The sequence below is a fragment of the Oncorhynchus masou genome, chromosome 9 (genome assembly GCF_036934945.1).
Source record: "Oncorhynchus masou masou isolate Uvic2021 chromosome 9, UVic_Omas_1.1, whole genome shotgun sequence".
NCBI classification, from domain to species: domain Eukaryota; kingdom Metazoa; phylum Chordata; class Actinopteri; order Salmoniformes; family Salmonidae; genus Oncorhynchus; species Oncorhynchus masou.
In genome coordinates, this window is record NC_088220.1 from 63,222,310 (window position 1) to 63,247,376 (window position 25,067).

The 25,067-nt window shown below is 43.8% G+C and overlaps 1 pseudogene; it reads left to right on the plus strand.

Moving 5' to 3' along the window:
* On the plus strand, positions 1 to 24,420 carry LOC135545063 (serine/threonine-protein kinase Nek8-like; annotated as a pseudogene).
* The last annotated feature ends 647 nt before the right edge of the window (positions 24,421 to 25,067 follow it).

Consider the following 25,067-nt stretch of genomic DNA (forward strand, 5'->3'; position numbering starts at 1 on the left):
ATGGGCCATGTGGCGGAAAGTGATGCAGGCGCTGGAGATGGGGGTGTGAGCAGGTGGGTCTGGGCGGGTGATGTTGTGGATGTTTGTGTGTGTTTTGTAAAAGAAAATATATATATAGACATACTGATCCACTCGTAAAATTGAAAACCAGTAAGAAGTTGAAACCAATTTCATATTATTCAATTTAAACGAAATTTGAACGAGTGTATTAGGTCATTACATTGATAAGCGTTATACGGGCCCAAGTGACAGCAAACCCACAAGTGACGCAAAGTTTGAAGGGAAGTTGTTGCATTGTGAAGAGGATGCTGCTGAACATGGATAAATTCAGAAATGAACCACTTGGGGGCACTTCATGCATATGTCTACAGGACAAATATTTTTTTAAACTCACTTTTAGAGCTTTTAGGCTTTGAGGAATCCTTTTGACAGGTATAATTAAGTGTTGTTATCCACTTTTACTTCAAAAAAAGGGCATGTAATACAACAATGCAGTTATGTTTTTGTTCATCTTGTTTGATCAAGGTCTACTGTGTGTCTGTCTGATGAGGCAACCCCACACCTGTCCTCAGTCAACTTCATGGATGAGCGGCTGCTTTGTGGTTGTTGCACAACGTGTCCATTGGATCGGACACACTCACTAACTGCACACATTCATGCAGAAACTTTACTTTGAATGACAGGACGGATTCGATTATACTGAGCAGTGGGGCACCGGGCATAGGCCGTCATGTTATCGGGTGAAAATGGGGAGGGATGCGTGCCCTTCTCCAATCGAACAGTAGGCCTAATCTGCGCCTCTCTGTAATTTTGTCAACAAGGCAAAATAAATGTTCGAATTGAGAAGTCAATGCGTTTTTATCAAAAGCAATCCATTTTGCATGGGAACAAAACAATAGTAATTTGTACAAGTGTTTAATTACATCACTTTTGTTTTGAGACGACTTCCCCGTGGGTTTTGAAATGGGCATCTGGCTCACACCCGGGAGTCAGCCCGGTTTGGCGGTTCCAAATCGCATGCAAATGAACTTTCAGACAATGCATAACAAGCCTACACGGGCGCCCGGATGGGATTAATCGACCCCCACCATACTTAATACAGGCTCCAGTAATGTAGCGCAGGGCCAGGATAGAAGTAAGGTACTGTGGTGCCCACAACATGCTCAAAGTCAGGAAGGTACAGGAAGCAATTGATTAAGTAGAGTGGTGGCAATTTCATGTTCTCAAGAGAACTCAGTGTTGTTTACCAGGAGGAAGGTGAGGTATGCTTGAGTTTATATGGGAGAAACTTGGAGAGGGTGGGGACCTTCAGGTTCTTTGAGGTATATTTTGACACTAGACTGTTCTGGGCAGAACACATCGAGAGAGTGGTGTAAGAAGGTGCTAAATGTGATGTGATGTCTAACGGGGAAGGAGTGGGGGGCTGGGCGTTCCTCATTGAAGACCATGTATGTTGCATTGATCTGATCTTAGGTAGACTATGGCAGTATAGCGTATGGTTCTGCAGCCCAGACCTCATTGGAAAGGCTAGATGTCATACAGGGGCCAGGACTCAGAATATGTAGTGAGGTGTTTCAGACCTCCCCATTGGCTGCACTACTGGTGGAGATGGAGGGTATGCCATTGCTGATTAGGAGACATCAGCTGGCAATGAATTATTGGGTCAATCTACAGTGACATTGTCACGCCCTGGTTGAAATATATTATGTTTATCTTCATTTATTTGGTCAGGCCAGGGTGTGACATGGGTTATTGTGGTGTGTTTTTGTCTTGGGGTTTTGTGGGGTGTCTAGCGTAGTCTATGGCTGCCTGAGGCGGTTCTCAATCAGAGTCAGGTGATTATCGTTGTCTCTGATTGGGAACCATATTTAGGCAGCCATATTCTTTGAGTGTTTCGTGGGTGATTGTTCCTGTCTCTGTGTTTGTATTCACCAGATAGGCTGTATAGGTTTTCACGGTCCGTTTGTTGTTTTGTATTGTTAATTTTTTTAATGTCAAGTCATTTTTCATTAAAGAACATGAGTAACTACCATGCTGCATTTTGGTCCGCTTCTCCTTCAACAGACGAACGGCGTTACAGACATGCGGTGTCTCTTCCTGCAAAAAGGATTTTACAGACATGCTGGGAACATGAGCGAGGACAGAACACAAGCTTTGGGTGGGTGGGTAATACTCAGGCGAGGGGACTGTATGGAATGGAGTTTAGTTCAACAGTAGATATTCCTGTAAAACCACCATAGCTACTCCCGCCTCCAGTAGTTGATCTAGAAGTGTTGTAAAGACTACAGAAAGAGGGTGTTGATCCATCTGATTTGTTTAATAGCCACCTGAATACTGTGTATCAGGATTTTGTGTCCATTTACAAAGATGATTCAAAGGATCTAAGGACAGAATGTACTGGGTCAGTATTCGTAGTGCAGGAATGTGAAATGGCAGTCAGGAAACATATTACAGATTATCTGGCTGTATATATGTGAGAATGTTATTCATTGACTACAGGGCAGCATTCAACACCATAGTGCCATCAAAGCTCATCAATAAGCTAAGGACCTTGGGACGAAACACCTCCCTCTGCAACTAGATCCTGGACTTCCTGACGGGCCGCCCCCAGGTGGTAAGGGTAGGTAACAACACATCTGCCATGCTGATCCTCAACACAGGGGTCCCTCGGGTGCGTGCTCAGTCCCCTCCTGTACTTACTGTTCACTCATGACTGCACGGCCAGGCACGACTCCAACACCGTCGTTAAGTTTGCAGACGACACAACAGTGGTAGACCTGATCACCAACAACGACGAGACAGCGTATAGGGAGGAGGTCAGATACCTGGCCGTGTGATGCCAGGATAACAACCTCTCACTCAACGTGATCAAGACAAAGGAGATGATTGTGGACTACAGGAAAGAGAGGACCGAGCACGCCCCCATTCTCATTGACGGGGATGTAGTGGAGCAGGTTGAGAGTTTCAAGTTCCTTGGTGTCCACATCTCCAACAAACTAACATGGTCCAAGCACACCAAGAGAGTCATGAAGAGGGCAGGACAAAACCTATTCCCCCTCAGGAGAATGAAAAGATTTGGCATGGGTCCTCAGATCCTCAAAAGATTCTACAGCTGCACCATTGAGAGCATCCTGACTGGTTGCATCACTGTCTGGTATGGCAACTGCTCGGCCTCCGACCGCAAGGCATTACAGAGGGTAGTGCGTACGGCCCAGTACACCACTGGGGACAAGCTTACTGCCATCCATGACCTCTATACCAGGCGGTGTTAGGAAGGCCCTAAAAATTGTTAAAGACTTCAGTCACCCTAGTCATAGACTGTTCTCTCTCCTACCGCACGGCAAGCGGTACCGGAGATACAAGTCTAGGTCCAAGAGGCTTTTAAACAACGTCTAACCCCAAGCCATAAGACTCCTGAACATCTAATCAAATGGCCACCCAGACTATTTGCATTGCCCCACCCCCCCTTTACACCGCTGCTACTCTCTGTTGTTATCATCTATGCATTGTCACTTTAGTAACTCTACCTACATGTACATATTACCTCAACTAACCGGTGCCCCCGCATATTGACTCTGTACCCCTCTGTATATAGTCTCGCTATTGTTATTTTACTGCTGCTCTTTAGTTACTTGTTACTTTTATTTCTTATTTGTATTTTTGTAAACTATATTGTTGGTTAGGGGGCAATTCAGACACTCTAGATGGCAACCAAACGTGTTTCATCATTCTACATTATGTATTGGCAACATGTCAATTAGCCCATGAAGGTCAGCCATCATTATGCACCACTGAGACGAGCGGTGTTCACTTGATTGACAGTGTCTTGGTCCAATGAGCACCTATCGTTTTGAAACATAGCTAGCTAGATAACCAATGAGCTGGGCTTTCCAGCAGTATGTGAACGCCCTTTGTACGACAAACAGCCATCATGCTAGAGCTGTGCTCAACAGTGTACATTCTCAGGTGAAAGTAAACAGGAAGCACGGTAGTTTACGTTACACAGCAGTTCCTTCTCTTCTACAAACTTTTCTCAAAACTGATAAAGTAAAACATGGCTACTAAGAGTGGAAAAGCTAAATCGAAGTCCAAGTATACAAATTTGGATGAGATTATTGCAGATAATGGGAGAGTGACCCATGAATGAATGGATGAGGACTCAGTTTTGATTCCAGCGGGGAAGAAATGTTTTTGGAAGGAAAATATACACTTTTAGATTAGTAAGTAAAATATGTTCTTGCTTCTCATGCTAATGCAGTTGTTTAAATGGTTGCATATTCATTTGAGAATTTTCTTTGATATCTATATACTGTATATAGGCCTAAGACATACAATGTATTAGCATAACCTATGTGTATGTTAAGTTGGCTATGACATGCTGTGGGTCTGATTTTTAAGTGTCTTAATGCCTATTGGTCCACATATTTCATTATAGTGATTGTGTTCCCCATACTTGGGTTCCCGAGAGGCGCAGTGGTCTAAGGCACTGCATCTCAGTGCTAGACATGTCACTACAGACCATGGTTCAATTCCAGCCTGTATCACAACCAGCTGTGATTTGGAGTCCCATAGGGTGTTGCACAATTGGCCCAGTGTCGTCAGGGTTTGGCTGGGCTGTCATTGTAAATAAGAATTTGTTCTTAAAACAATAAAATGCAGGTCTTAGTAATAAGGTGTCTTTTCAAGTGTGAGCAGCCGTGTAACCTGATGCTTGAGTTTCCTGCTTCAGCACACTCCCTTTGTCATCAGCCTTCACACAGCGAGAACTGCAGTATTGCTCAGGGCAGATCTCACACTGATAGTATCACCGAAACCTACCGGTGCTGGCTGTCTGTTGGCGCATTTCCATACAGGATTTACCCTGTTATCGCTACTCATTGTGTACTTTTCTATTATTTCTCCATTTTCTTTCTCTCTGCATTTTTGGGAAGCGAAGGGGCTGTAAGTTAGCATTTCACTGTCAGTCACGAAGTATGTGATGAATAACATTTTAATTTAATCGGCTTATGTTTAAAGTTTTAATGTCACATGCACATGTAGAGTGAAATGCCTTTCTTGCATGCTATTTTACAGCGATGCAGTAATCAATAAGAGTAGTGCTATGAAGTAAAGTAGAACATAAACATACAAGAAATAGAATTAAGAACACAAGAAACCCAAAAGGCTCACACTTTTCTTTTTCCATCTACGCAGGCCAGCACTCGTGTCTCACTGGGCCATGGCTCCGGCAGACCTGCTCTGACTTGAAGCCAAAGCCAGGCCACTGGAACTTTTCAGCTTTCATTTACTTAACAGGGGCTCCTGAGTGGTGCAGCAGTCTAAGGCACTGCATCTCAGTTCTAGAGGTGTCATTACAGACCCTGGTTTGATTCTAGCCTGTATCACAACCATCTGTGATTGGGAGTCCCATAGGGCGGTGCACAATTGGCTCAGCTTCGTCCGGGTTAGGCCGTCACTGAACATCCAAGATGGTGTAGCAGTCAGATGTCTTTGTGCTATCTTGTCCCGTCCCACGGATAATCGTTTTCTTCATATATATTTAGTATATATTAAAAATCTAATATACAAATAATAAAAGTCTCAACATACTCTCCTGCAACCTGCCTCACCCAATGTGGTATGAATCTGCTAGTTTTTTATACTTTAGAACCGGAACCCCAATCAGCAGCTAGCCAGCTAACTAGCTACTAGCTAGTAGTCAGTTAGCCACTGCTAGTGGTCATCACCGTTAACTAGGACATCAGCCAGCCTCAGCCCGGTCAATTCCTGCCAGTCTGCACAGCATGATATCAACCCAGAGCATATTGGACTGCTTTTTCTCTACCTGGAGCTAGGCCCATCTCCCGCATATCCAAATATTTCCGCATATTCCGCATATCCGCATATTTTCAAATATCCATCAGAAAATTCCTGGGTTTTAATACCTCTTTTGTCAATTGGCCTGGATCCTTTGCTGCCGACACGGAGCCCCGCCGATCCATCACGACTGGTCTGCCGACGTAGCCATTCGAGGGGGTTTCAACAGGCTCTCCTGTTGCGATGTCATCCTGAGGCCTGTTAGCCTGCTAGCCCCGGCCTGCTAGCTGTCTGAATCACCATGTCTCCAGCTCGCCTAGCTACTCACTGGACCCTATGATCACTCGGCTACACATGCCTCTCCCTAATGTCAATATGCCTAGTCTATTGCTGTTTTGGTTAGTGATTGTCTTATTTCACTGTAGAGCCTCCTGCCCTGCTCAAAATTCCTTAGCTAGCCCTTTTGTTCCACCCCTCGCTCATGCAGTGACTTCACCTGGCGTAAATGGTGCCTCTAGAGACAAAACCTCTCTCATAGTCACTCAATGCCTAGGTTTACCTCCACTGTACTCACATCCTACCATACCCTTGTCTGTGCCTTGAATCTATTCTTCCACGCCAAGAAATATGGGCAATTTCACTCTCTGTTCCGAACGCACTAGACAACCAGTTCTTATAGTCTTTAGTCGTACCCTTATCCTACTCCTCCTCTGTTCCTCTGATGATGTAGAGTTTAACCCAGGCCCTGCAGCCCCCAGCACCACTCCCATTCCCCAGGTGCCAACCCGGATGTCCTAGCAGTGTCTGAATCCTGGCTTAGGAAGGCCACCAAAAATCTTGAAATGTCCATCCCTAACTATAACATTTCCCAACAAGATAGAACTGCCAAAGGGGCGGAGTTGCAATCTACTGCAGAGATAGTCTGGCAGAACTCTGCAGGCTATCCAGGTCTGTGCCCAAACAATTCGAGCTTCTACTTTTAAAAATTCACCTTTCCAGAAATGAGTCTCTCACTGTTGCCTCTTGCTATAGACCCCCCTCAACCCCCAGCTGTGCCCTGGACACCATATGTGAATTGATTGCCCCCCATCTATATTCAGAGTTCGTACTGTTAGGTGACCTAAACTGGGACATGCTTAACATCCCGGCCGTCCTCCAATCTAAGCTAGATGCCCTCAATCTCACACAAATTATCAAGGAACCTACCAGGTACAACCCTAAATCCGTAACCATGGGCACCTCTTAGATATCATCCTGACCAACTTGCCCTCTAAAGACACTTCTGCTGTCTTTAACTAGGATCTCAGCGGTCACTGGCTTATTGCCTGCGTAACGAAATGGGTCCACGGTCAAACAAACACCCCTCATCACTGTCAAACGCTCCCTAAAACACTTCAGTGAGCAGGCCTTTCTAATCGACCTGGCCCGCATATCCTGGAAGGATATTGACCTAATCCCGTCAGTAGAGGATGCCTGGTTGCTCTTCAAAAGTGCTTTCCTCACCATCTTAAATAAGCATGCCCCATTTAAAAAAATGTAGAACTAAGAACAGATATAGCCCTTGGTTCACCCCAGACTTGACTGCCCTTGACGAACACAAAAACATCCAGTGGCATTCTACATTAGCATCGAATAGCCCCCGCGATATGCAACTTTTCAGGAAAGTCAGGAACCGATATACTCAGTCAGTTAGGAAAGATAAGGCTAGCTTTTTCAAACAGAAATGTATTTCCTGTAGTACTAATTCCAAAAGGTTTTGGGACACTAAAGTCCATGGAGAATAAGAGCACCACTTCCCAGCTGCCCACTGCAATGAGGATAGGAAACACTGCCACCACCTATAAATCTAAGATAATCCAGAATTTCAATAAGCATTTTTCTACGGCTGGCCATGCTTTCCACCTGGCTACCACTACCCCGGGCCAACATCTCATGCCCCCTGCAGCAAAATTCCCAAGCCCGCCCCCCCTCGCTTCTCCTTCACCGAAATCCAGAGAGCTGACATTCTGAAAGAGCTGTAAAGTCTGGATCCCTACAAATCAGCTGGGCTAGACAATTTGGACCCTCTCTTTCTAAAATTAAAAACGAAATTGTCGCAACTCCTATTACTAGACTATTCAACCTCTGTTTCGTATCGTCTGAGATCCCCGAAGATGGGAAAGCTGCCGCGGTCATCCCCCTCTTCAAAGGGGGAGACACTCTAGACCCAAACTGCTATAGACCTATATCCATCCCGCCCTGCCTTTCTAAAATCTTCGAAAGCTAAGTTAACAAACAGATCACCGACCATTTCGAATCCCACCGTACCTTCTCCACTATGCAATCTGGTTTCCGAGCTGGTCATGAGTGCACCTCAGCCACGCTCAAGGTCCTAAACGATATCATAACCGCCATCGATAAAAGACAGTACTGTGCAGCCGTCTTCATCGACCTGGCCAAGGTTTTCGACTCTGTCAATCACCGCATTCTTATCGGCAGACTCGATAGCCTTTGCTTCTCAAATGACTGGTTCACCAACTACTTCTCAGATAGAGTTCAGTGTGTCAAATCGAAGGGCCTGTTGTCCGGACCTCTGGCAGTCTCTATGGGGGTGCCATAGGGTTCAATTCTCGGGCTGACTCATTTCTCTGTATATATCAATGATGTTGCTCTTGCTGCTGGTGATTCTCTGATCCAACACTAAGCAGACGATACCATTCTGTATACATCTGGCCCTTCTTTGGACACTAGGTTAACAAACCTCCAAACAAGATTCAACGCCATACAACACTCCTTCCGTGGCCTCCAACTGCTTTTAAATGCTAGTAAAACTAAGTGCATGCTCTTCAACCGATTGCTGCAACGAGCATCACTACTCTAGACGGTTCTGACCTAGTATATGTGGACAACTACAAATACCTAGGTGTCTGGATAGACTGTAAACTCTCCTTCCAGACTCACATCAAGCATCTCCAATCCCAAATTAAATATAGAATCGGCTTTCTATTTCGTAACAAAGCCTCCTTCACTCATGCTGCCATACATACCCTTATAAAACTGACTATCCTACCGATCCTTGCTTCGATGTCATTTACAAAATAGCCTCCAACACTCTACTCAACAAATTGGATGCAGTCTATCACAGTGCCATCTGTTTTGTCACCAAAGCCCCATATACTACCCACCACTGCGACCTGTATGCTCTCGTTGACTGGCTCTCACTACATATTCGCCGCCAAACCCACTGGCTCCAGGTCATCTATAAGTCTTTGCTAGGTAAAGCCCCACATTATCTCAGGTCACTGATCACTATAGCAACACCCACCCGTAGAACGTGCTCCAGCAGGTATATTTCACTGGTCATCCCCAAAGCCAACCAGTGGTGGGCCGTCAGGGCCAGCAAGGCCTTCTCTGCTGGCCTAAACATCATCAGAATATAATTGTTTTTAAATATATTTTCCCACAAATATGTATTAAATTATTCCCCAGAATAAGAGTTACACTCTTCATTTCATAGCGTTGCACTGCTTCCAGCCCCAGGTTGAGATTTGGAGGGCTGGTCTTTATGTTAGATATTTTATCCAATCATATTCAGCCATCATGTGTTGCCAGGGGTCTAAAATCTGCCCTCGGGCCTTCAGAATCAACAATGCGGGCGCTTGTAGCTTAAAGTGAATGGAAATGAAAATTTAGTGTCAACCAATCAGCTTTAGAGTTGGCTATTGTACGCCTGCTGGCTGGCTCCAGTGTTACACAGGAGCCAGCTAGCAGGCATAGTGCCTGCACGTCTTTTGATTGGATTACCAATATTGAGAGGCAGGTCCTATATGGGCAGGTCTCAGAACTAGGAAACTGAAATTGATAAACAAATTAATTTGCGTGCTACTAAGCTGTTTTTTCAATCCACAATGGCGGAAGGAGAAGATATCGATTTGGTCGAGGATATAATTATAACGCCATTCTCAAGACAAACTTTTCAAGAAAAGTTAGACATTGTCAGGAGAGGTAGACGCCGACGCTACAAAGCCAACGCTACAAAGACAGGCTCCGAGAAGCACTGCAAACTGTACTGCTGGGAATGCCTATTATTTGCAAGTGATCGATTTGGTGTTTGGAGCCACACTGGCTTTGGAAAACCTGAGTTGTCTAACCAAGGCAGCAACGAGACACCAAAGTACGGTTGGGCACTTACAAACAATGGTGCTTTTGAAAACTTTTGGGGACACCCGAGTGGATCTACAGCTCAACGAACAAGCGCACAGGGCAACGAAGCTGCACAAGGAAAAGGTATTGTACTCTTCCCCTGCAATTCTCTGAATACAAATGTCAATTTCAAGGTGACGCAATGCCTGGTTATACTGCGTTTCTGTCTAAATGTATAGTGTCTAGAGCCATGGCATCATAATGATGGTAATAAGAGGTGGATTAATTCGGGTGGGACTGTGTAGGACTTCACTGAAGGCCCAGGCCCCAGAACCACGGCATGCTACTGAAGCCAACACTTCCTTCGGCAGCCTTTCCTTCCAGTTCTCTGCTGCCAATGACTGGAACGAATTGCAAAAATCACTGAAGCTGGAGATTTATATCTCCCTCTCTAACTTTAAGCATCAGCTGTCGGAGCAGCTTACTGCTGTGTACAGGTACAGCGAATCTGTAAATAGCACACCCAACTACCTCATCCCCATATTATTACTTACCCTCTTGCCCTTTTGCACCCCAGTATCTCTACTTGCACATCATCATCTGCACATCTATCACTCCAGTGTTAATGCTAAATTGTAATTATTTCGCCTCTATGGCCTATTTATTGCCTATCTCCCTACTCTTCTACATTTGCACACACTTTACATAGATTTTTCTATTGTGTTATTGACTATGTTTGTTGACGTGTAACTCTGTGTTGTTGTTTTTGTCACACTGCTTTGCTTTATCTTGGCCAGATTGCAGGTGTAAATGAGAACTTGTTCTCAACTGGCCTACCTGGTTAAATAAAGGTGAAATTAAAATTGTAAATAAGAATTTGTTCTTAACTGACTTGCCTAGTTAAATAAAGGTAAAATAAAAAATAAACTTTAACACCTTCTCACAAAGCAGCTTTGCTTATGCATAGGTTTTTGATCCTCACAGTCCTCACTGTCAGCTCTAGGTATGGAAACACAATTTCCCTAGTATAACATCCGATTGTATACACTAGTGTTACAGTCGAAAGGCAGCATGTCTGTCCATCACCCATGATAGGTCTATCACCCTCCTCTAGGGCTGTTTCTGTCATGGGATGTGACATAACACCTATTTTGCATACCATCTTATGAATCTGAATTCTTAAAAGAAGCAGATAGGTTACCTTTGTTGACACTCGTGTCCTGTGTGGCTCAGTCGGTAGAGCATGGCGCTTGCAACGCCAAGCGTCGTGGGTTCGATTCCCGCTGGGGCCACCCATATGTAAAAGTAGTGGCCCCAGCCGACTTGTAAGTCGCTTTGGACAAAAGCGTCTGCTAAATGGGATATATATATATATAAAAGGCCCTAATTCATGTTGGTGCTTTTCCATGTAGACTTACCCCCACACTAGTGGGTCACCAGTGTTTTATGTTAATGTCAGCTATAGTGTAAATGTGTTTCCATTAGGAGTGTGACACTAAAGACTTGGCGAGCAGAATTAACACCCTCTGCATCACAAGAATGTTGCTTTGTGAGGTGTTTAAATTCAGTTAGCCATTGTTCTGTAAATACCAGCTGAAAAGTACCAGTGGCCTGACTTTGGGCCTAAGTCAGAGCATGCCCCCATAGATGGAAACAGAAAAGTCTGAGCCCTTTGGGTAAAAAAACACTGGGGTAAATCCTCAGTGGAAATGCGCTGTGATTGGCTTTCTTGTAGAGGCTAATGGAAGAAATACCTCTTTGTGTCTGTCCAAAGTAGGTGTTCCAATCCTAATATCATGTGGTGCGGCTGAATGGAATCTTAGTGCCTGGTTCAGTGCTCATTTGGCTGTATTGATTCTAGGGTGTGTCCCAAATGTCACCCTGTTCCCTATACAGTGCACTAACCCATAGGGTTCTGGTCAAAATTTGTGCAATATTATAGAAAAAAAGCGTGTAATTTGGGACGCATCCCCTAGTGTCACAAAGAAAAAGTACAATGGAGATTTTGAACAGCCAATGAAGTGAAAAATTGAAGGGTTCATTTATTTCTGAGGGTCGTTAGTGCATTTTAATAGACAAACACAAATAAGCCTGTTTCAGTGGAGGATGGGGAAGATTCATCCGAATGCACAGCTGGCGGAAACTAGATTACACACTGCCAGATTTACCACGGAAAACGTGTAGTCGGTGCCTAATGTAGTGTGTGCATATCTCTTTATTTGATGTACAGAAAGAAGGCCTGTATAAAAATCAATGAAGAAATTTAAATGATAGCATTAAAATCAAGGAATGCCACATAAAAGGTACTCAGTGAACGTCAATTGATTTCACAAATGGAGTTCCGATGAGCAAAGGGTTGTTATGTTTGTACTTTAAGTCATGGGTGAGCTGATGGAAACAAACGTGACACATATTTCTCTGCCTGTTAATGAATGACGGTTTCTTTTGTTAACAGACTGAGAAAGAAAGGTGTTTAGGTTGTAACAATGTTGTTGACTGAAATCAACAGAAACCCATCACTCCATGAACACACACATAAGAGCTAAACCAACTCAATAGAGCCCTCACTTCACTGCTGTGAATAGAGTCATACCACCATGAACACAGCGGATAAGAACACTGCACCTCTATCATGTAGACAAAGATGTAGGTAAACCACACATTGTCTGGGTCAGCAAGTCATCCTCATTATAGACCTGAACCACTAACGAGACAGGCACTGGCTGAGTTCTAAATGGCACCCTTTTCCCTACATACTGCACTGCTTTTGGGCTCCAGAGTGGCGCAGAGGTCTAAGGCACTGCATCTTAGTGCAAAGAGGCTATCACTACAGTCCCTGGTTAAAATCCAGGCTGTATCACATCAGGCTGTGATTGGGAGTCCCATAGTGCGGCGCACAATGGGCCCAGGTTTGGCCGGGGTAGGCCGTCATTGTAAATAAGAGTTTGTTCTTAACTGACTTGCCTAGTTAAATAAAGGTTCAATTAAATACATTTAAATTGACCAGAGATATGGCCCCTGGTCAGAAGTACAGTAGTACACTTTGTAGGGAATATGTAACATTTGAAATGTAACTACCCTCTCTACTTTCCACATCTAGCAAACAATCTGCAGTGGGAAGTGGATGTTAGGTAATAACATATTTTGGATTTGATTCTGAATTCCACCCATTGATTCCTGGCACTTTTATGAGGTGTCTCTCATCTCATGAGATCTCATAAATGTGATGATCTCTACAGATTGATTTACAACCAGTCAAGCAGTTTCAGTTGTTCTTATCTTCCCACTCAGGTACATACTAGTGATTTAACGTCCGTAGTTTCGGTGTGCACCCTACACTACACCTTCAGATAGTGCATTCCTGGACATTGACATCCATCCATCCAGTGACACACACACAAACACCCCCAGTGATAGCACACAACTCAAAACAAAATATGTCACCCAGCAGGTCAAATATGTCACCCAACAGGTCCAGGTAGTGTGAGAGAGAGTGCACATTTCAGTTCAGCAAGGTCAACAAACAGTGTAAACAGACATTGATTACAATGATTTTCAGATCAGCATGTGGTGTTGGAAGATGTACCTGAGAATAAGCAGAACATTTGCTGCTTCAAATGAGCGCTGTGATGTGTAACCAGCGCATTACAGACCTGACAAGGCCTTGTCAGAGAGAATACAATATGTTTGTTATGGCCTGCATTAGAGCAGAGACGGAAGCAGAAGGGACAGGAGCAAAGCTTGCCTGCTGCCTGCTTACCTCAGCCAAAGGGAAGGCGCTCCATAATTACATGCCGTCTAGACACTGTTATCTACAGCCCTACCTAGGAGAGAGATAATATGGGAATTAACACTCACTCACACACACACAACAGTATTTATGATGACAATGTCTAATTTAGTAAAATTATATGAAGGAGCATTCAATAATAGCCTACAACAAAAAGCCTTTGTGTGACCACAAATAGCCCTTGACTCAGGCTCAAGGAAAACAGAAGAAGCTCGCTTTCAGACTTGCGTGCCTTTTGTCCCTAGTTGATCTCTGTAGGAGCAGAGGAAGTGTTACCTGGAGACGACTTTGGATGTTTTTTTATAGCCTCGTCTTTACAGAGATGGAGAAGTATGAAAGTGGTCGGAAGAGGAGCTTTTGGGTAATCCGAAAGAATGTACTTTGAACTTCTTGATGAAACTACATTGCTAAGGCACTGTACTCCTATTCATACTGTAGTGAAACAGCAAGGAGCAGGTATCGAACCCTCGACCCCGAGGTCGTGTGCGCTATCGACTGTACCGCAAAAGCATGCTCGAGCGGCAGAGTCGATTTCCCGCTTAAAAAGCCAGGGTCCTTACACTACTCACTCCCTTCAAAGAGAGCGTCCTCGCGATAGCTTGCGACTCTGCGTCTTACAGGAACGCGCTCACCGGCCAAGCACACGCACTGTCGTGGATGCAAGGTCCGATCACTTCTGACACGTGTAATGAAACAGGCAGGGAACAGGTCACAAACCCTCGACCTTCTAGCCCGTGGTCCGGCGCGCTATCGACTGTGCCGCAAAAGCATGCTAGAGCGGCAGAGTCGATTTCCGCGCGTATAAACCCAGGGTGTTTACAATACTTTATGATGTTAAATTTCTCTTCCTGTCAAATTTTAATCACGGAAAGCATGTACATTGGTTCAGGCGCGCCCATCTTTAAATGTCCCGCGCTCATAGAATTCGAATTATGCGCTCATTGTATTTCTATCGCTGCCCTAATCAATATTGTACAATACTAGTACATGACGAGTGCAAAGCTACTGTGTTGTCTTTTTAGTCATAACTAACTGTGATATGTAATGTTATTTGCCCATTATATAAATTGTCAAATTCTAGTTCTAATGCCCACATGCATGAATGCATTCGTATTTATTACCTCATCTTCCTGGGGTCCAGCAAAATTAAGGCAGTTTATACAATTTTAAAAACTTTACAATACATTCACAGATTTCACATTACATAGCAATTTTCAATAACATCTGCCAAACACATGACAAATACAATTGGATTTGATTTAAGCATCCATATCAGTAGCAATAATGTACAAGAGCATGCAAGCAAGTAGGCCCACTGTAAGGGGATAGCCTACACCAGAACACACTTTCCCAACTCTTCACCACGCTACTCATTCTCCACCTTCCCATGTCATGTGTGACAGGATAGTGCACCTGTGTCGCATGCGCAGTGACGGGGCCTTTGTGATCCTGAAGGAGATCCCAGTAGAGTAGATGTTCAGTGATGAACGCCTCAACGCCCAGAACTTGTGCCAGGTGCTAAAGCTGCTCAACCATCCCAACATCATAGAGTACTATGAGAACTTCCTGGAGGACAAGGCTCTGATGATCGCTATGGAATATGCACCAGGTACTGTCACATTACCTCCCCCCCCCCCCCACACACACACACACACACACAATCGTTTGTTACATAACACACAAATTGCTGTAACATAGGGTGTCATATGTTTTGCTTGTCAGATGTTCCCCATGAGGTCTCATCAGATGTCAGTCTCTGTTATAAAGCTTCAGGAGATATATGATATGGGGCACTGCATTATGTTATAAAACTCGGTGGCCTGAGAGCATGATCTATTCTACTGTAACTATTATTTTCCTGCTTTCTTACTGTAGATGGAGCCCTAGCCGACTACATTCAGAAGCACTGTAACTCCTTGCTGGATGAGGACATCATCCTGTAGTTCTTAGTCCAGATCTTGCTGGCCCTGTACCATGTGCACAACAAATCCATCCTACACCGCAAGCTGAAGACCCAGAACATTCTGCTTGACAAGCATCAAATGATTGTCAAAATAGGCGACTTTGGAATCTCCAAAATCCTTGTCAGCAAGTGCAAAGCCTACACTATGAGTGGACATGATCTAGCATTGGTCACCTGACTACATAGTAACAGCAAAATGTGTACGCTGATGATAAGCATAGTCATAGGCAGCACTGGCAGTAGAGTTTATCCTTTGTTTTATTTCCATTCAGGTGGTGGGGGCCCCATGCTGCATCTCTCCGGAGCTGTGTGATGGAAAGCCCTATAATCAGAAGAGTGATATCTGGGTCCTGGGCTGTGTTCTATATGAGCTAGCCAGCCTCGGGAGCTTTTGAGACTGCTGTACACATTTCTTTCAAATGCACTTTGTACATTGCCATTACAATTTCAGAAACTGTCCTTGCACAGGATCCAAAAGATCCAAAAATAGCATTGAAGTGAATCATATCTCACGTTAGTTTTTGAAGCACGTATCTTTCCATCTCCATGTAAAATGTATTTAATTTGTTGGATGATGCATAAAGCTTACTGGTCCAAAAGTAAACCCATAAAGAAATCAAGGCATTAGCATTGTTTTAATATTTAATTCCTCTCCTTGGGCTTACTCACTCTTCCTTATTTTACAGAACCTACCTGCCCTAGTGTTGAAGATCATGAGTGGTACCTTTGCCCCCATCTCAGACCGGTACCGTCCAGAACTCAGGAAGTTCATAATGAACATGCTCAACCAGGACCCATCCAAACGCTCACAGCTCAATGAGATCATGGCCCAACCTGTTTGCATCAAACCCCTGCTCAACCGCTTCACTGATATAGGCAACGTCAAAATGTGCAGGTAGTGAATGCCACAAAAGTCTATCCCAAATGGCACACTATTCCCTATACATTCACTATATAGGGAATAGGATGCCATTTTGGACATAGCCAAAGCCTTTAGCTTCTAGTCACCAGACTCATCGTAAGAAAACAACAATTTATCTCATGTATACATACATTACCATTGATGGAAGTGTATGTATATAATATTCAAGTACATTTTGATTTCTGGTCCATAATTGAGAAACCACTGTCCACCGTGCAGTCAGGAGGTCATGGTAAACCGGGAGGGCGAATGACCGGCACAAGGTCATTCAGAGGTCAGTGACATTCCTGCCACATCTATGATTGAACCGGTTCTGTAATAATTAACACCCTTTAGTATAATGTTTTGTCCTGTACTAGATGGACAGATGGGAACAGGAAAATTGCACTCCCTCCCGCTGTCATCAGTGTACACATGGGGCAGTGGCATCCCTGCGTCTGCCCATGCTCAACACAGAGGTGCTGCAGGTGGCCCTGGGACGCATACAGAAGATGGGCGTCACCAAGTCAGGCTGACTCATCACCTAGGAGGTCAGATTGGATTTCTTGATCCCTTCTCTGTCTGAATTAGCCTTGTCAACCTCAGTTAGGTTTCATAGATAAATATTGCCCTTAACCATCTAAGCTACTAGCTGCCACTTTAATACCCTCAGATTATGCATTAGAATGGTTACAAGATGAAGGATTTTGTTTTTAACGATATGAGAGTGTTATCTGGATAGTCTTTAGTATCAGCAGTATTCACACATTTCCTAACCACATCCTAATGGTACAGTGCCCGGCGATGTCAGTAGGATCTGGTGAGCCCACTCTGCCTGGTGCAGTAGAACAGATGCAGCTGCAGTTCAGCTCTCGCTTCCTGGAGGGACAGTCTGGAGTCACCATCAAGTCTGTGTCCTGTGGGGATCTCTTCACCACCTGCATGACAGGTACAGGCCATAATAGCATCTCAACTGGCAACCTATTCCCTATATAGTGCACTAATTTTGACCAAGGTCAATAGGGCACTGGTCAAAAGTAGTGCACTAAGGGCCCATAGGGCTCTGGTCAAAGTAGTGCACTATATAGGGAATAGGGTGCCATTTGGGATGTACACCATCGCTTATTGTTTCCTGCTGGGGGGCACAGCATCTGTGTCAGGTCAGCCTCAGTAGGGGAGCTTCACTATAGGAAATCAATATTTATTCACTGTGTGTTTTTGCTACCGCACACACACACTGCAGTATATAGCACTATCATAAAGCACTGGAGCAGCATTGGAATGTAAGCTGCACTTGGAAGTGTGGATGTAATCACCTCTTTTACAGAACATTCATCAGTGTTTGTCCTCCCCTACAGAATGTAATCTCCACACTGCTGACCTGGCGTTTAGTAGGTATACTTTCTCTAACTGGGATACACCGTTAGTCACAGTCATAGTCTTGAGTGAGCTGTCATTAGTCCAATACCAAAAGCAGATAACACAGGATTAAAGTCCCAGCTCTATTTCCTGCTCCCTTATCACCATTTGTCACTGTGGTGGAGCAGATTAGTATTCCCTTGTTAGGGATTAAAACACACACTGTGCATTAGCCACACCGATCAGCTCATCGTACCTATAATCTCCTCTATTTATTTTCAATTTGCAGAACGAGGTGTTATTATGACATTTGGAAGCGGAAGCAATGGCTGTCTCGGACATGGGGAATTTTAATGATGTAACACAGGTAAATGTCTATGATTTTGAGGTTTGTTATAAACGTTGTCAGTCGTTCTGGGGGAAAGCTTGATATTATTTCTCTATATGTATTTATGCCCAGCCCAAGATCGTGGAGGCCTTACTCGGATACGAGCTGGTCCAGGTGTCATGTGATGCTTCCCATGTGCTTGCTGTGACCAATGACTGAGAAATATTCTTCTGGGGAAGAGGTGACAATGGTAAATGAGCACGTTTATTTTGGGGGTCGTCAATCACTCTCTGTCTTCTTTGATTATGTCAGCAGTGGCTGTGGGAGAGCTTGGCATTCTAACAGAATGTTTTGCTTTCTGCACCCTCATGCTCCCTATCTGTTCCCCTCTGTGGCAGGTCGCCTGGGGCTGGGCATCCAGGACTCCCACAACTCTCCCCAGCAGGTGTGTGTGCCAGGGGAGTTTGAGGCCCACGGGGTGCTGTGTGGAGTGGATTGCTCCATGGTTATCAGCACCCATAACAGCATTCTGGCCTGTGGCAGCATCGGGTAAAGTTACCTTCTCTTATAGGCTACTTAGTAGAATATTTGAGTTCCAATTAACCAGTAAGCAGAAATCCACTAGTAGGATCAAGATATGAGCTACAATGCATGTAACAAACTAGTCCACATTTAAAATCAATTTCCTCTTCTGAACAGATGCTTGTTTTCTAGCCTAAATATTGTGCATTCATTAGGATAAACATTCCCCTGGAATGTAGTAACAACATAATGAACATATTCAGTCATTGGATGAAAGTGCTGTGAAATTGTACTGGCATTCCACAGAGGTTACTATTAATGCGATCAATCCTTTTCATTAACAACTCACGAAAGAGCAGCGCTCACGTTAATGGCGAAACATGCCCTTTATTACCACTGCACCAACACCCTGCTTGCTTAAGCACTGGCATAGCTCTTCATTGACATGCTTTTTTGTGTTAAACTAACGCATGGGTTTATAGAGGTGGTGGATGCCATTTTCTTCTGGGCCAATATCCAGTGATGCAGCATTCTCTTACAGTGACAAACACTCTCTCTGATAGTTAACCCATCTACCAGAAGTCCTCATGCGCAGGAAGCAGTGTTCTATTAGAGCGAGGTTTAGGAGAATGAGCACAGTGCTATCTCATCTGGGTTCAAATACTATTTGAAATCATTTAAAATACTTGATCTGTGCTTAATTGAGTTTGCCTGGTTTAATGGACCAATATAATATTCTCAAAACTGCTAACCTTGCCTATCTGTCACTACAGACAGGTTAAAGCTTACCGTCATAGTATTTGAAAGATTTCAGATAGTATTTGAATCCAGGCCTGAGTGCTATAGCAGGGCATAGTGTGATGCTGAGTGGAGACAGCACTGCCCAGATACATGTGGTTTACCTACTTCCTGCCCTCCCTAACTCTCTTACTCACTCTACTCCATACTGAATATTTTCTCTGCCTTGAACACAGAACAAGAAACTCCCCCTCAATGAATTCTTACAGAACATGACACAGCATTTCCTCCTTACACTTTTGTAGTGTGAAATTGTAGAAAACACATTTCAGCTGATAAGGTCAACTGAATCTAGTTTACTTTTAAGATATCAATGTTTCCCTTTTCAAACATTACTTTTAATTAATTGACCAGAATAGTAGATTGATATTTTCTTCTAAGGCTGTGTTTATACAGGCAGTCCACTTCTGTTAGTTTTCCAATAATTGGGTTTGGACCAATCAGATCAGATCTTTTGTATGCCAATAATTGAGCAAAAGATCAGAATTTGGCTCCCCATTATCATTTACATTTAAGCCTATAAATGTGTTGCCATGAAAACAATTGTGGCTCCTCTAAATGTGCTTGGTTAGGTTCAACAACCTGTGGTTGGATAAGATCAACGCTGCAAAGGAGCCAGCCCCCTGTGACCAGATTGAAGAAGTCCACACGTTCAGTCTTGTCCAATCAGCACCGCTGAACATGGACAAGGTTGTTTACATTTATATTGGAACAGCCCACTCTGTTGCTGTCAGAGGTTAAATTATATTGGGTCTTCACCTGACACGTCACCATGCAGTTCCTGAACCCATTGTAATTAGAAACCCAAAGTTCCTATAAGCTGCAAGGACGTAACATCCCCCCCATGTCATGCCTAAATAGTAAAACATCTAGATGTATTGTAATATATAGTATTATCTACTATAGGATGCTTGTGCTTCTATGTGTCTTTTGACAATACAAAATAACAATCTTCTTCTCACATTTAATTCCCCTGTTCCGTGTGTCCAGAGGAGGGTCAGTGTTTCACATTTGGTAGTAACCAGCATGGTCAGTTGGGCTGTAGCTCCCGTCGGACCAGTCGTGTGCCCTTCCTGGGCCTACAGGGCATCACCATGGCAGCCTGTGGGAAAGCCTTCATTCTAGCCATTGGATCAGGTGTGTAGGGGGCATTAGCAATCAGGGAATATGCTTTAAGCGGACATTTTCAATTTAAATAATGTATTGGAGAAATGTGATGTCCTCAGTAAACTTTGGATGTTAGATAATGCACTTTATTAGAAGAGCTAATTGAACACTGTACCAATCGGTTTCTGTAATGTCTATGGAGATGTGCTTTCAGCAAATGCTTTAACATATGTGTATTAGACATTTTCCAAAGGGTAGAAAGTTGTGGAGAATGCATGTCAGAATGTGTCAATGATCAGCATGACCTCCCATAGGGAGATTGCAGGCACAGTCACCTCATTGTTTAGGGCTGGCTTTGTTCAGCTCTGCTCTCCCAGGGATAGAGCCATTATGCTGGCATGGCAGGAGTAGGGAGGGGAAGAGAGGGCAGGTAAGACGAGGGAGAAGAGAGGGCTGTCTGTTAAGGATTGTGCAGATTCATGAATCCTGGGGTGTGCGCTGAAGAATGTAACTATTCTCTTCACTCTATCTTGGTGTAGAAGGGGAGGAGTATATCTGGAGAAAGGGGGCCCATGGCCGCCTCGGAAGAAAAGAGGTGGATTCTGGGATACCGAAAGCAGTGCAGCTCGACGAGAGCCACCCGTTCACTGTGACGGTGGCCTGTTGTCATGGCAACAGTCTGCTGGCAGTGAAACATAATATTTTTCCTATTACCTTTTTGTTAAACAAAAGTATGTGAAATTGCCAGTAGCACATACTGTTTGTGGTGAAATCAAACAGAAGTCAAATGTGAAACTTGAGACAAGCTCCCTTAGATGATGCTGACAGAGATCCATGTTTTTTTCCTTGTAGAACAGAAGGTCTGAAAGAGCCTATTTGTTAATAGCTTGATAATTAGCTAACCCCACCATGCAGATTTTCCTGTAGCTTTTTCACAGTCAGTTAATTCAAAAGTGACCACCAAGCCCCATGTTTGGCTTTTTGTGTCTCCATCGCCTCAGGGTCTGTAGTAACAGAGGCTCATTAACGTGGATGAGGCAATCAGTTGTGCCCTGCTCTCCATAAGCAATAAAATGAACAACAGGGGCCTGCCTCCCTGTCATGCTTAGCTCGTTAGGCATTGGGGAGATGAGCTGGGGTTAGCTCTGTTTATAAACCTGTATGTAACAAACCAGTGTCTCTGATAATAGGCTTCCTCTGTGCCATGTCCACAAAACCAGGCAGAGGGTTGGTTAGGTTGAATGTCTGTATCCATTTACACCAGTAATCATTTACTCACATTTCACTATTTACTGTACATAGTGCACATTTATAGTTATTGATTTCAGTTTGCTTGCATGCAGTGTATGGATCTTCATGTAATGTAAATATTTCCCCAACCTCAACAAGAGAATGTATTATCCAACCTGTGAGTTACGCTCCCTCTCATAAGGAAAAGCAAACAAGCTAGCAATTCCTCTGCTTTAAAACAATGATGGTTTCGCAAATGGCACCCTATTCCCTTTGTAGTGCACTAATCACTAGTACTGCACTATAATGGAAATAGGGTACCAAATGGGACGCACCCAATATCTATTAAAATGCAACCCTCCCATTGAAAATATATACAGATTTAGGAAAGATTAAATTGAACATAAAATCTGATCAGAATGTAAGAGAGACGTCTCTAATTTTTGGAAGAGACCCAAGTTCCAGTCCTGTTCCAGTGTAACTCGGACCTGGCTGCTTACCATGTGGTAGTGAAACGCCAACACAGTAGCCAGAGTGCCCTCACACAGGTCATTTCACCCACATTTGACTTCCATGGCTTTTGTTATTTTATCAGTATATGAGTAGTACATTAGTCCAGATACAGTATGACTAAATCCATGGTAGACAATGGCAGTGTGTGGGCATTCAAAACATTCTTGTGCCACCACACCTACTGCATTGTGAAGTAACCAAGAAGAAATGTGGGTGTATCTATATCTAAAATACAAGAGGGAAATAATTCAATACCTGTCCTGAAACCTTTTACAAGACTCAGACCCCTTATTGCATGTAACTGTACACATGCATGCATTGGGTAAGATGGTATATTCTTGTCTGTCTTTAGTGCTAATATAAGTGATACGTTGATGGCTTCTCTGTTTACTCTTCTTTTTCTCAGCTTTGTTGAGGAGCCGTGTCCCCAGATGATACAGCTCTGTAAACCCTTCCACCACCATCCAGCCCCTCGTTAGCTGTCAGGAGAGAAACAGTGGCACATGGTGAAGGACGACTAGCCTCTCCTGAATAACCTCTTCCAGTGGCCTGTCCTTTACTAAGCCTTTAGAGGATCCCTGCACATCTTAAATAGTTTCAGTTGCTCTGTCTCAAGTCAGTTTGTATTAACTTTTAATGTTGTGTTTTTCATATAGTATTGTGTAAATGTTGGTACCTTATTAATGGCACAATTTATGGAACAAATGCAAATCATTCCATTTTAGAAGCTAAACTCAGCAAAAAAAGAAATGTCCCTTTTTCAGGACCCTGTCTTTCAAAGATAATTCGTAAAAATCCAAATAACTTCACAGATCTTCGTTGTAAAGGTTTTTAACACTGCTTGTTCAGTGAACCATGAACAATTAATGAACATGCACCTGTGGAACAGTCATTAAGACACTAACAGCTTACAGACGGTAGGCAATTAAAGTCACAGTTATGAAAACTTAGGACAGTAAAGAGGCCTTTCTACTGACTCTACAAAACACCAAAAGAAAGATGCCCAGGGTCCCTGCTCATCTGCGTGAACGTGCCTTAGGCATGCTTTAAGGAGGCATGAGGACTGCAGATGTGGCCAGGGCAATAAATTGCAATGTCCGTATTGTGAGACGCCTAAGACAGCGCTACAGGGAGACAGGACAGACAGTTGACCGTCCTTGCAGTGGCAGACCACGTGTAACAACACCTGCACAGGATGGGTACATCCGAAAATGACACCTGCGGGACAGGTACAGGATGGCAGTAACAACTGCCCGAGTTACACCAGGAACGCACAATCTCTCCATCTTGGGGGAATGTCCTACAAGCCCTTAGTCGACCCTCTCTCGGCCTATTGCGGACAGTCTGAGCACTGATGGAGGTATTGTGCGTTCCTGGATTGTGCGTTCCTTCGTGTTTATCGTTGAAGGAATGAGCGTTACACCGAGGCCTGTACTCTGGAGCAAGGGATCGATTTGGAGGTGGAGAATCCGTCATGGTCTGGTGCGGTGTGTCACAGCATCATCGGACTGAGCTTGTTGTCATCGACCCTCCAGCATGACAATATCACCAATGCTCGTTCTGTGAGTGATTTCCTGCAAGACAGGAATGTCAGTGTTCTGCCATGGCCAGCGAATGGCCCGGATCGCAATCCCATTGAGCACATCTGGGATCTGTTGGATCGGAGGGTGAGGGCTAGGGCCATTCCCCCAAGAAATGTCAGACAGGTGCCTTGGTGGAAGAGTGGGGTAACATCTCACAGCAAGAACTGGCAAATCTGGTGCAGTCCATGAGGAGGAGATACTGCACTGCAGTACTTAATGCAGCTGGTGGCCACACCAGATACTGACTGTTACTTTTAATTTTGACATCCCCTTTTGTTCAGGGACACATTATTCAATTTATGTTAGTCACATGTCTGTGGAACTTGTTCAGTTTGTCTCAGTTGTTGAATCTTATTATGTTCATACACATGTTAAGTTTGCTGAAAATAAACGCTTACAGTGAGAGGACATTTTTTTTTGCTGAGTTTATTTAGCTTCCTAAGCTTGTGTAGCTAATATAATGCTCTACCAAAAGTATTGGAGTGAGATTGCAGGAGGAGGTCATTGGGGAGCTGTCGTGCAGTAAGGTTTTGTCTTTTCTCACTGGTGAGGTTAGCATGATACAACACACAGTCCCAGGATGTCTAACTGGTTTGGTAGCTTTATTTACCCAGTATTTAGTTAGACAAAACTATGTTTAGGACTGCCACTACAGTGTGAGCCTACTAACAGACTCGTCAGTCAAATGAAGCAAACAAGTACGACACTTTAAATCTTGAGCACATTATCAGTGGCTCTCATTGTGCTTTTAGGATTAGTCCTCATCAATTGGATTAGTAAACTTTTGTTTTCATTTACAAAAACACGTGGTTTGTTTCGTTTCATAGTAAGGTACTTTTACACAACACATGAACAGTGAAAGTTTCTTTAAGGCTAACTAAAGGAGGCCACTGCTATAGTAAATGCAATTCAAGACACATGGATCGTTCAATCCTCAAGTGTTCATAGATTGTTTAAGATTTTTGATGTGGAAGGGTCACTATCAAAGCATGGCACAGGTATGAGAGACACATTAAGAGTCAATCTTGTCTCTTCAGCTGTGTGTGTCATAGGCA